We start from the raw sequence: 10,770 nt of genomic DNA, 5'->3' as shown, positions 1-10,770 counted from the left end.
GACCAAATCACTCAGTTGAATTATCAAATGTGTCAACAATAAAAAGTACTACAGTTAATACATCGAAATCATTTGAAGTGAACATCTGCAATTTTGATATGATGGATTATGCTAACGCTGTTCATTCAATATCGGAAGCTTCGACTTATCATTCATGTAAGTTACATATAAATTATATAGAAATAAAAATATGTACACTGATTGTAAGAGGAAATAACATAAATGTCATTTTTGTGATAAATATTTTATTCTTTCAGTACCAATAATAGAAAGTACTCGTATGTCAAATTTATCTGAAATGAATATTACATCTCCAATTGTATCTAATGAAATGGATTTTGATGATGAAGTTCAGCTAATATCCGAAGTTTCCACTTATTATTCACGTAAATTAAATATAAATTAGAGAAATAGAAATACATACACTGATTATAAAAGAAAATAAATATTATTTTTGTGATAAATATTTTATATTTTTAGCTTCTAAAAAGAACATTTCTCCTCCTCGAAAGAAATGTTTGTTTGCAGAGCCAAGATATATTTCAGAAATTAATATTAGTGATGTTAGTATATCGAGAAGAACGAGAAGATTAATCAATTTTATTAAAGAAATGGATCAAAAGAAAAGCAAACAAATCAAATCTTTACAAGATGAAAACAGAAGACTTCGAAAGCGAATTATTATATTACATTACAAGAAGTATCCCATTTGAAAGAATCAGCATTAATTTCTGAAGATGCTGGAGATAATTTAATGGTATGTTATGGATAATATGGGTTAATAATATATGGAATATTTTTTCTTAGGTTGAGTTGTTTCATCTTTCGATAAACTTTAAGTTCTCTCTTACTCTTTCTTATTTTCTTATTCTTTTACTCTTTTGTTTAGCCATTAGATAAATTGTCACATAATTTATCCGAAGTAATAATTGCAGACGCGAGATTGACCTTAGTCTGCAATTATTAATAAATCAAGAAATGAGTTGCCATGCGGATATGATAGATATTTGGTACTTAATAAAATATATTGTTGCTTTATAAAATATATTGTTTTTTTCTAGCCATATTTTTAAGGCAATTCCCCTAGAGTTATTAATAGGATTTTTCCAGTCAGAGTGTTTTGCATTTAAATCCCCTGCTATAATATAATGGTTTTCTAATTTATTCGAGTACTGTGAATAACTTATTTAAGTCAGGGATAAATTCTTTTTGGTTTCCGCACCTCGCCCTAATATACATATACTCCAATGATCTGTGAATATAAATATACAGGATGTTTTAATATATAATAAAAGAAAAGTTGTATACAAAGTACTAATCATCGATATACGTTTTAATGATAGAAGATGGATGCAATGTAAAGAGAAGTTCTGAAATTATTTTTACTTTTTGTATCAGAAATAATTGACCAGTATTCATAATGACTATGAATACTGGTCAATGTTGCTAATAAATTGGTTAGTCTAAATTTATGATAATTTCTTTTGTTATACATTTAAGGGTTGTTCCATCTTCGGATAAATTATGTGACAATTTATCTAATGGCTAAACAAAAGAGTAAAAGAGTAAGAAAATAAGAAAATAAAAGTAAGAGTGAATTTAAAGTTTATCGAAAGATGAAATAACTCAACTTAAGAACAAATATTCCATGTATTATTAATATACCATTAAATTATCTCCAGCATCTTCAGAAATTAATGCTGATTCTTTCATGGGATACTAGTTCTTGCAATGTAATAATTCGCTTTCGAAATCTTCTGTTTTCATCTTGTAAAGATTTGATTTGTTTGCTTTTTTTTTGATCCGTTTCTTTAATAAAATTGATTAATCTTCTCGTTCTTCTCGGTATACTAACATCACTAATATTTCTGAAATATATAATTTCTGAAATATATCTTGGCTCTGCAAACAAACATTTCTTTCGAGGAGGAGAAATGTTCTCTTTAGAAGCTAAAAATATAAAATATTTATCACAAAAATAATACTTATTTTCTTTTATAATCAGTGTATGTATTTCTATTTCTACATAATTTATATTTAATTTACGTGAATACAAGTGGAAACTTCGGATATTGGCTGAACTTCATCATCAAAATCCATTTCATTAGATACAATTGGAGATGTAATATTCACTTCAGATAAATTTGACATACGAGTACTTTTTATTACTGGTACTGAAAGAATAAAATCACAAAATTTATCACAAAAATGACATTTATTTTATTTCCTCTTACAATCAGTGTACATATTTTTATTTCTACATAATTTATATGTAACTTACATGAATGATCAGCTTCCGATATTGAATGAACAGCGTTAGCATAATTCATTGTATAAAAATTGGAGATGTTCACTTCAGATGATTTCGATGTATTAACTGTAGTACTTTTTATTGTTGACACATTTGATAATTCAACTGAGTGATTTGGTCAGCTATTTCTACAGTGGGTATAGCCTCAGGAGGTAATCTCTTTAATGCAACTAAATTATCAGATAATTCAAAGTGATGTGAGCAAGTATAAAATATGGAATACATCTTTTTCATGCAATCCGCAAGCATCAATCCATTTTTTACGTATTTCTGGTGCTTTCGGAAATCTAAAAAGAATAATTTAATTTTTATTAACTATTGTAAGCAATAGTCGGACATGTACTTTCATCATTTGTAATTAAACTTACTTATGTGAAGTAATCTTTTTATCCTCTGTATTATTTCTTTTATATAAATAACAAGATTTTATATTACAAGGCATTATTTCCTTTTTTTAATTAGTACTTTTATATAGGTCAAATAACAAACTCAACTTCACTATTGAACACGTCGGAAATGTTAACATTTTAAGATTATTGAATTACAATATTAGCACGTTTTGTCCAAGAAACATTATCGATCATTACAATATCCTTTAGAGTTAATAGCATTCGAAATGTATTATATTTTGTGTGTATATCCTGAAACTTCTTCAGAATTGAAACGGTATTATTTCTAACAAAATTAATTATATTATTCTGACGGCCAATAATATTATTCTCAATATTCTTAATAAATTCTATTAATGCTCTATCAATATTCTGTTTAGTAATAGGAAGGCCAAAGCCTTCCCCCAACTGAAGCAGATACTGGACTTCTAAAGGTATCAATATTGCTCAAATTGAGGAACTATTTGTTATTTAAAAAGTCTAGAGGAGCCGAGTTCTCCAAACAGTTCAACCGAAATATGTATTTTTTGTATACCCTGTAAAGAAATGACATTGTTAGATGTAATTTTATTTAGCAATTCATTATTCGAAGCACAAAAGTAAGAAATTGGCTTAATATTTGTTTTTTTATTTTTGAAATCTTTTTCCTTTAACCATAGAATTTTCTTATCAATTTTTCTTGTATGTTGATAAAAGTTAAAACCATTAATATTGTCTAAATATTTGAAAAATTCGCAAACCATGGAGACTGGCAAAACATTATGAATTTTAAAGGAAAAATCAAAGATGCTCATTCTGATACAATGTATATATAATTATATATATATATATATATATATATATATATATATATATATATGTGTGTGTGTGTAATTAATTAATCTTGTTATAACTTTGTTTTATTTATATACAAATATATAAGAGTAAAATATTTACTTAAAAAAATTTAATTTAATTTTTTCTTATTTTTATAAATAATTCAAGGTAAATTTTTCGATATAATTCTGTTCGAATTTATAGAAATTTCATCGAAAATGCCTTTGTGAAAAATGTTTTTTTCAAATCGGTTTTCATTTACAAAGCGCATACGATTGTGTTTGAAATGTTAAAACTCACGTTACTCCCGTTCTTTTGGGTAATCCAATGTTTCTTGAAGCTTCGGCGTTTGAAAATTCATCGTACTTCATTCCGCCGATATGTAAAATCGTATGACTGCATTTGAAACGTTAAAACGCGCGCGTAATTCTCCACATGGACTACTTCGGTGGAATGAGGGGAATATTTTCAGATTTCACCGTCGCTTTCCAAACATCGTATCTCCCAAATCGTTTTTTTTTTTCAAATGTTACTCGCAAATGGCCCCGGTTGCGTAAATCATTCGCCGATACGTGAGCAGAAAGATAAATTGCGGAATCGTTTTTGTATGCCGTCTTTTACAATTTTTTACTACAGGACTGATAACGCCGTCTGACCCAACTGTTTTGTGTTGTATATCGTGGTAAAGCATTGCCTAAGGCTGATAGAGCACAAGCGAAAAAAGGTGGTCCGGTGACGAAACGTTCACGATAAGCTATGAGAAGAGAATCAAAGTTAGAAAAATATTTTTCTTCTAAAAAAACGTTACTTATATATTAATACTTTTATTTCACTTTTTAAAATTGAAGAAGATTATCATTTTGCTAAATAAACTATTATAATCTTGATTATATTGTAGTAGAGATAGTATGTAGTACGTGATTATAATATATCTTGACCTATCGTTATCAAAATTTATTCGATCCGTTATATCTCAATGATTTTTTAAATCTGCATTTATACTGAGTTTGATAATATATCTCGAAAGCTATTAAGAAAATAAATAATATTTTATTAAGATATTTTATTAAACTGTCTAATCTGCATCTAACAATTTATGCTTTAATCAAAACAAGATTTAGATTAACGACATTAACGTTAATATCGGCGTTTGTTTGAGCCTCTGTTTAAACAAAGTTATAATTCTGTAAAGATTGAAAGAACAAGATAACTCCACTTTTTATCTGTTCGATATTTATACTTTGCGATATTTTACCTTGAAATGATCATGTTAGTTTAAGCAGTTAGGATATCGATAAAATTGTGCACACATTTCAATCATTGGTTGCCGACTAACAACAGTATTAAGTATTAAATTATGCCTGTCTAAATACACATAATTTATTAATATAAAACTTATACTCGTCAAATTATATTTATATTTGTTGTATTACTAGTTTACATTTAAATCTAATTCAGAAAATTGAATCTTCATATTATTTAATGAATTATACATTTTCAGAAAATGAGATCATAAATTGTACAATAAATTTTTATACATGTACTAATAAGAACTTATGCATACGATATTTTAAATAGGAAGCGCCACTACGATCTGAATGTTAAGATGTTGATCTATTATATATATTTATATAAATGAATTAATTTCAGAAATGATAATTGTATGCCAATATAGTTGTTGGACTTTTCAATGGAATCAATCTGAAATATTAATAATCCCCTCAAATTTCCCAAATTAATTTTAAAAAACTGTAATAAACTTATTGCGAAAAATATTGCCTCGATCGGGAGTCGAACCCAGATACATTCCATGCGAACGTCCGAAGCCTTTAGACTACAACTATACAACTTTAAGCTAAAAAAACGCAATTACTTCTTTGCCAACCCAATAGATGAATGTAATACGAACTTCTTAAATCGAAGAAAATAGGGGCAAATATTAATTACAAAACCTTAGAAAGTTGCTTTATTACTTCACTAATCACTTCGCTTATCAATTTATTCTCAAATAGCGGTGTACAGTGGAGAGATACAAATTGCTGTTGGGAAATAAAAATTATTATTCAAAAATTGGGATCTGCAGCAATTTTTGAACACTAATTTTTTTTAATACCGAACGGTGCTTTCATGCGCTGACACTTCGAGCGATTGTATCGTAATACTTGTCTCGCGAGAAAAGCCGCTTGTCGCACTAGCCAATAATTTTACGTTCTTAAGTCGGTCTCATTTTGTAAAACTTTTAGAAATGATGCAATACTACTTCTTCGCTGCGCGATAAAAGTTGGATTGAGTTCAATTTTTATCGCGTGGTGGAAATTATGTATCTATTACTTCCGAGCAAACGAGACATTGATTGGCTCCAACTTACGCGGGACAAGCGTTGCCGCGTTCTGTGTGCAGAAGCCAATAGTCAGATCTTATATTCAAGATCATCTTAAATACAGTCTTAAGAAGTCACGAATCAATCAGAAGGCCTATTAGGGTCTAATTAAGATATTATTTAAGACTAAAGTTGATTGAGACAGTCTTGAAATAAGAACGGACTATGAATATCGCTTTACATCTAGGACACCGAGTAATAAGAAGGAAATCAAACTTGAAGTCTGAAAGTGGGCTCAAAACATGGCGTAGAAAAATCCATGAAAAATCCGACAGATATGATTTTTTCGTGCTTGAGTTTGATCTCCTTCTTATTACTTCGTGATTTAGGACATATGTCTCTACGTACGCTATTAATAGAGAACATGAGTATGCGATAAAGTTAGAAAATGAGTTATTTTATAAGCTATTTTAGCGTATAATAAGCTATTTAATTCATTGTGAAACTGGGCTTTATTAGAGAAACTCTAGGTTATAAGAGAATTAGGCAAACTATAGGCGGGAAACAGCCACGTGTTCGGAAAAATTATTTAAAATTGCCGTTTTAATGACGAGTTAAAGGCACCTAAATAATCATTAATGACTCACGTTAATATCGCGATTTATCGCTGCATGCAATGTATATCCGATAAAGTCATTTAGAGAGTTCTGACTGATATTTTGTGTTTCCTATTCTCTCGAACTTTCCATTCTCGCGTGAAAACCTCGTGTCTTATAAATTTTTCTTCGTTTTTCTGGAATACTGCACTGAATTTTATAAATACCTTAATAGACTCAATGGAATTTCTGTCGAACTGATGTAAGGATATTGTACATCATGAGCACTTATGCATAAGGAACACTTCATGAGTTCCAAGTAGAAAATTTCTGTTGAAGACAACACTAACTGATGTTCGGTACAGAACTGTGAGGAAAAGAGTAAGTTTTGAGAAGAAGAAACTTTTATAGTGAGAATTTTCAGGTAGTCAGATAATTGCTAAAGTTTGATTGGTCCATATTTCTTGGGAGGGGATATTTGCCCTTTCTCTTCGAGATGCGCGTATTGAAAAAAAGTTTTACAATGATTAGGTAGTAAGTAAAGTGATAAACAAATTTACTTATACGCATTTTGAACATAATTCTGAACCACAATCTTCCTTGCATGTCTATATGCTTTAAGAGTGCAACTTCTGCAAATATGTATGTATGTATATGTATGCATATGTATATATGTACATATATGTGTACACACAATACTAGTGTGGTACAATACTGTACCACACTATCCAGCGATATTGTTCTCTCCTATTGCGAATTCTTCATTTTAAAAAGGTATGTGTGCTTTATTATATTATAAATTATTTATACATATTTTTATAACAGTGATTAATGGTGATTAACAGTAAATCGAAAAAGGTTAGGTGGCACGTGCATGCCGATCATCAGAAATATCTAGAACAGGCTTCAAAGGTTAATGAATTAAAATGTTATATTATGAATGACCTTATTTTGTATGTGATGAAGAAGTGCACTTCTTTGCTTGTAGTCTTTGCTACATACTGAACAGGCAAACTACCTTTCACCATTATGTACAAATCTATAAACATTTAAGTTACTTTTAGAAAGAAAAATTTTCGCAAATCTAAAATGTAGCATATTTATAAGTACAAAAACATGAAAATGAAAAAACAACCAAATGAGAAATAATTGAAAAAGATATTAACGATAATTTTGAAGCACATACTTGGCAAATAAATATATGATTTCTCGCTCATATGTATATTTTTGTATGTGCTGTAAGGTTGGGTATGTGAAGTTAGCACCCCAACTATAGTACTCAGGAGTTCTGATTAGAGTTCCCATTTCCTTTTGACGAGACAAAGAGTTCTATAATTTATAATAAGAGTTTCGCTTAATAATTATTTTTAAATAATTTAAAAAAAATGGGGTGCTAACTTCTCATCAAAAATCGAGATCGAATAGTTCTGAGTGACTCAATAGTTTCATTTCGTGAATACCTAGAGTTCTTGATGCATAAAAAAAAATTTTGAAAAATAAAAAAAAATTAAAAATGTTTGAAAAATCATTTTTAGATACAGTAGTTCTGATTAGAGTTCCTGCTTCCTTTTAACGAGACGAAGAGTTCTCTATATTTTTTAATGCAAGATTCATTTAATAATAATTTTTAAATAAATTTTAAAAAAATTTTATAAAATAGTTCTATGACACGTTAATTGTCATTCTAACAATTTCGAAAAGTTCTCAGCGATTAAAACCAACACAGACTTAATAATAAAAAAGATATATAATTAAAACGAAATTTGAAAAATCGATTGCAGAAGTACGTATTTCCTTATGTAGTCATCCAATCGTCACCTAATATTTTGTCACCTAATATTTTTTGACAGAACTCATCGAGAATTACACAGAACTCCAATCAGAACTACTCAGTACTCTCAAAAAATTTTTCGATATCGGACTTAGAAAATTTTCAACGATAGAGTTGAAATGTTCCTATATCTCGAAAACCGTTGGCCCAATCGCTTTTTCACCTAATACTTTTTGACAGAACTCGTCGAGAACTACATAGAACTCTAATCAGAACTACTCAGTACTCTCAAAAAATGTTTCGATGTCGGACTTAGAAAATTTTCAATGATAGAGTTCAAATGTCTCCGTATCATAACGTCGAAAAATTTTCTGAGAGTACTGAGTAATTTTGATTAGAGTTCTGTGTAATTCAATTTTCGTTTTCAGATGCTTTGTCTTTTCTTCTGCTAATTAATCAGTTGAAATGAGTTTCGAAAACTTCGCGCATCCACGTCTTCAACCTAGCACGGACACGGACTGCGCTGAGGACCGCGTAATTCGTAAAGTGTTGTAATAATCGGTGCACGGCAGAAAGTGTGGCAATGTGAGTTTCACAAATGGGTCAGCAAGCGCTGCGAGGATGATAGCGGCATATTCGGGGCCAGGCGCGCGTTTGGCAACGTATTTATCGTCGCTTGCGAAAAAAGTCTTCCTTCGTCTGTCGCACGGCTATCATCCTCTCTCGTTCTCTTTTTCTTCGCACGTGATCTGTACACGGAGAACGAAGAACGGCAGTTTCTTTGCTTGCAAGGCGCCGTGTCATCGAAAGTTGGGATGCAAAAAAATATCTTCTCGGTGATATAATAATGTAAACGGTGATATTACCTTACTGAGATCATTGGAGGGAATATAAGTGAAAATACGTTGTCGCTGATAGTAAAGTTGTTAAAATTGTACCAACTCTCAAATTGCATTACATCATCTAAAAGAAAGAAATCTAAGAGAAAGAGAAAGATACCCTTTATGATTGTGAAATAGCAGATTGATTGTAAGTAATATTATTCGAATGTTATCGCTACGTAATCAGTAAAACTTTAATCGTGCTTTCTCGAAACAACATTTTCTTAACTGGTGACCATAATTCAAAATCTATTTGATTGCATCCAAATTTTGCGCACATCTTTAACGCATATATAGTCTGAACCACAATAAAGTTAAAATGTTTATTTGGTAATCATAGTGATGAGGGAAGCCCCGATGACCTTGACCTTGACATATGTCGTCAAGGTCATGTACCCTGAAAGACCTTCAAGTTTTAGGTGACTTTCATCTTCGACTCTCCCACCGCCCCTGCAAAAGGGCGCACAACTCTCATCTTCAACTCTCATCCCCCTCTCTCTCTCCCCTCTGCTTTAAGGGCTCATGACTCTCCTTTGCAGGAAGGAGAGGGGGTGGAAAGTATATCATATTCCCTTAATCAGTTCACCCCATACCTCTCTCACTGTCTAGAAATATTTGACTTTTCATGTAAAGCAGTGAAATAATTACTATCTTTAACTATTAATAACTTTTTAACGAATAACGAGCGACGGCTGACATATGTCAAAGGCGCAGTCGTCGGCACGACACCCCCTGCAGTGTACTATTCAAATATATTCTAAAGCAGGAAATTTTCGTGTTATACAAGTATGGTTTAACTTCTTTTGTTAATGACTTTTTAACGAATAACGAGCGACGGCTAAAACTTGGAAGTCACTCAGAGTCACGACCTTGACAACATATATCAAGGTCAAGGTCATCAGAGCTGGCTCCCTTCATCATAATTACCGTTTATTTTTATCTGGAGACACTGGTGTTTCGGCGCTAAGCTACGCGCAGCGACACTACCGTGGCTACTTTATGTGAGCCGGCGAGTTGCCAGGAATTAAGATTAATGAATCTCAAGAGTTGAACATTTCGTCTTCTTTATCCTCTTCGTCACATCCTTTCCTGCTCTGAAAAATTCACTTCTCAATTGTTATTTCTTTATTTGATTACGCTGATGTCGTCTACATTCCGACTCTTAATCAACATCTGCTAAATCGTGTACAGCGTATTCAAAATTCTCGTCTCCGCTTCTCCTATTGCGTCCGTAAATTCGATCATATATTTCCGTATTATCAGAGATCTGGCTGACTTAAGATTTGGCAATGTTTTATTCTCCACCTGTGCTGTCTTGTAGTTTCTCTTCTTCGCTCTAATACTTCTCTATATCTGCGACGTCTCTTTTAGTTGAACTCTGAACATCATTCCTCTTTTAACCCTCTTGTCACCAGATACCAAGATTATTTATCTTTCCCCATATATCGGTCCACTAAGTGCCGTGCCGCTCTCTTCTACACTTCTGTCAAATATTTTAATTCCCTTTCTGATTCAATAAAAATCTCTGCCTCTCTGTCCTCTTTTCATTCCGCTGCCTCGCGTTTCATCGCGTCACTCACAGTATTTAAACGAAACTGATGTAAGCGGGTGTAAGCGATAAGATGTGTTTACGGGTGTATGCGCATGTGTGTGTGATTTCAGCTATTGGTTTATCTCTTATTGCAT

At 31.4% G+C, this 10,770-nt stretch overlaps 1 protein-coding gene and 1 pseudogene across 6 annotated transcripts in view; one reads left to right on the top strand and one right to left on the bottom strand.

Annotated features, from left to right (window-relative positions):
* Positions 1-10,770, bottom strand: part of LOC105148847 (protein gustavus) — a 272,603-nt gene that overhangs the window by 44,240 nt on the left and 217,593 nt on the right. The window lies entirely within an intron of this gene.
* LOC147910316 (uncharacterized) lies at positions 6-10,269 on the top strand (annotated as a pseudogene).

This window comes from Acromyrmex echinatior, chromosome 3, assembly GCF_024713525.1.
Source record: "Acromyrmex echinatior isolate Ae372 chromosome 3, ASM2471352v2, whole genome shotgun sequence".
Taxonomy (NCBI): domain Eukaryota; kingdom Metazoa; phylum Arthropoda; class Insecta; order Hymenoptera; family Formicidae; genus Acromyrmex; species Acromyrmex echinatior.
Note: the sequence above shows the minus strand (reverse complement) of the source record. Positions and strands in the feature narration are given on the sequence as shown.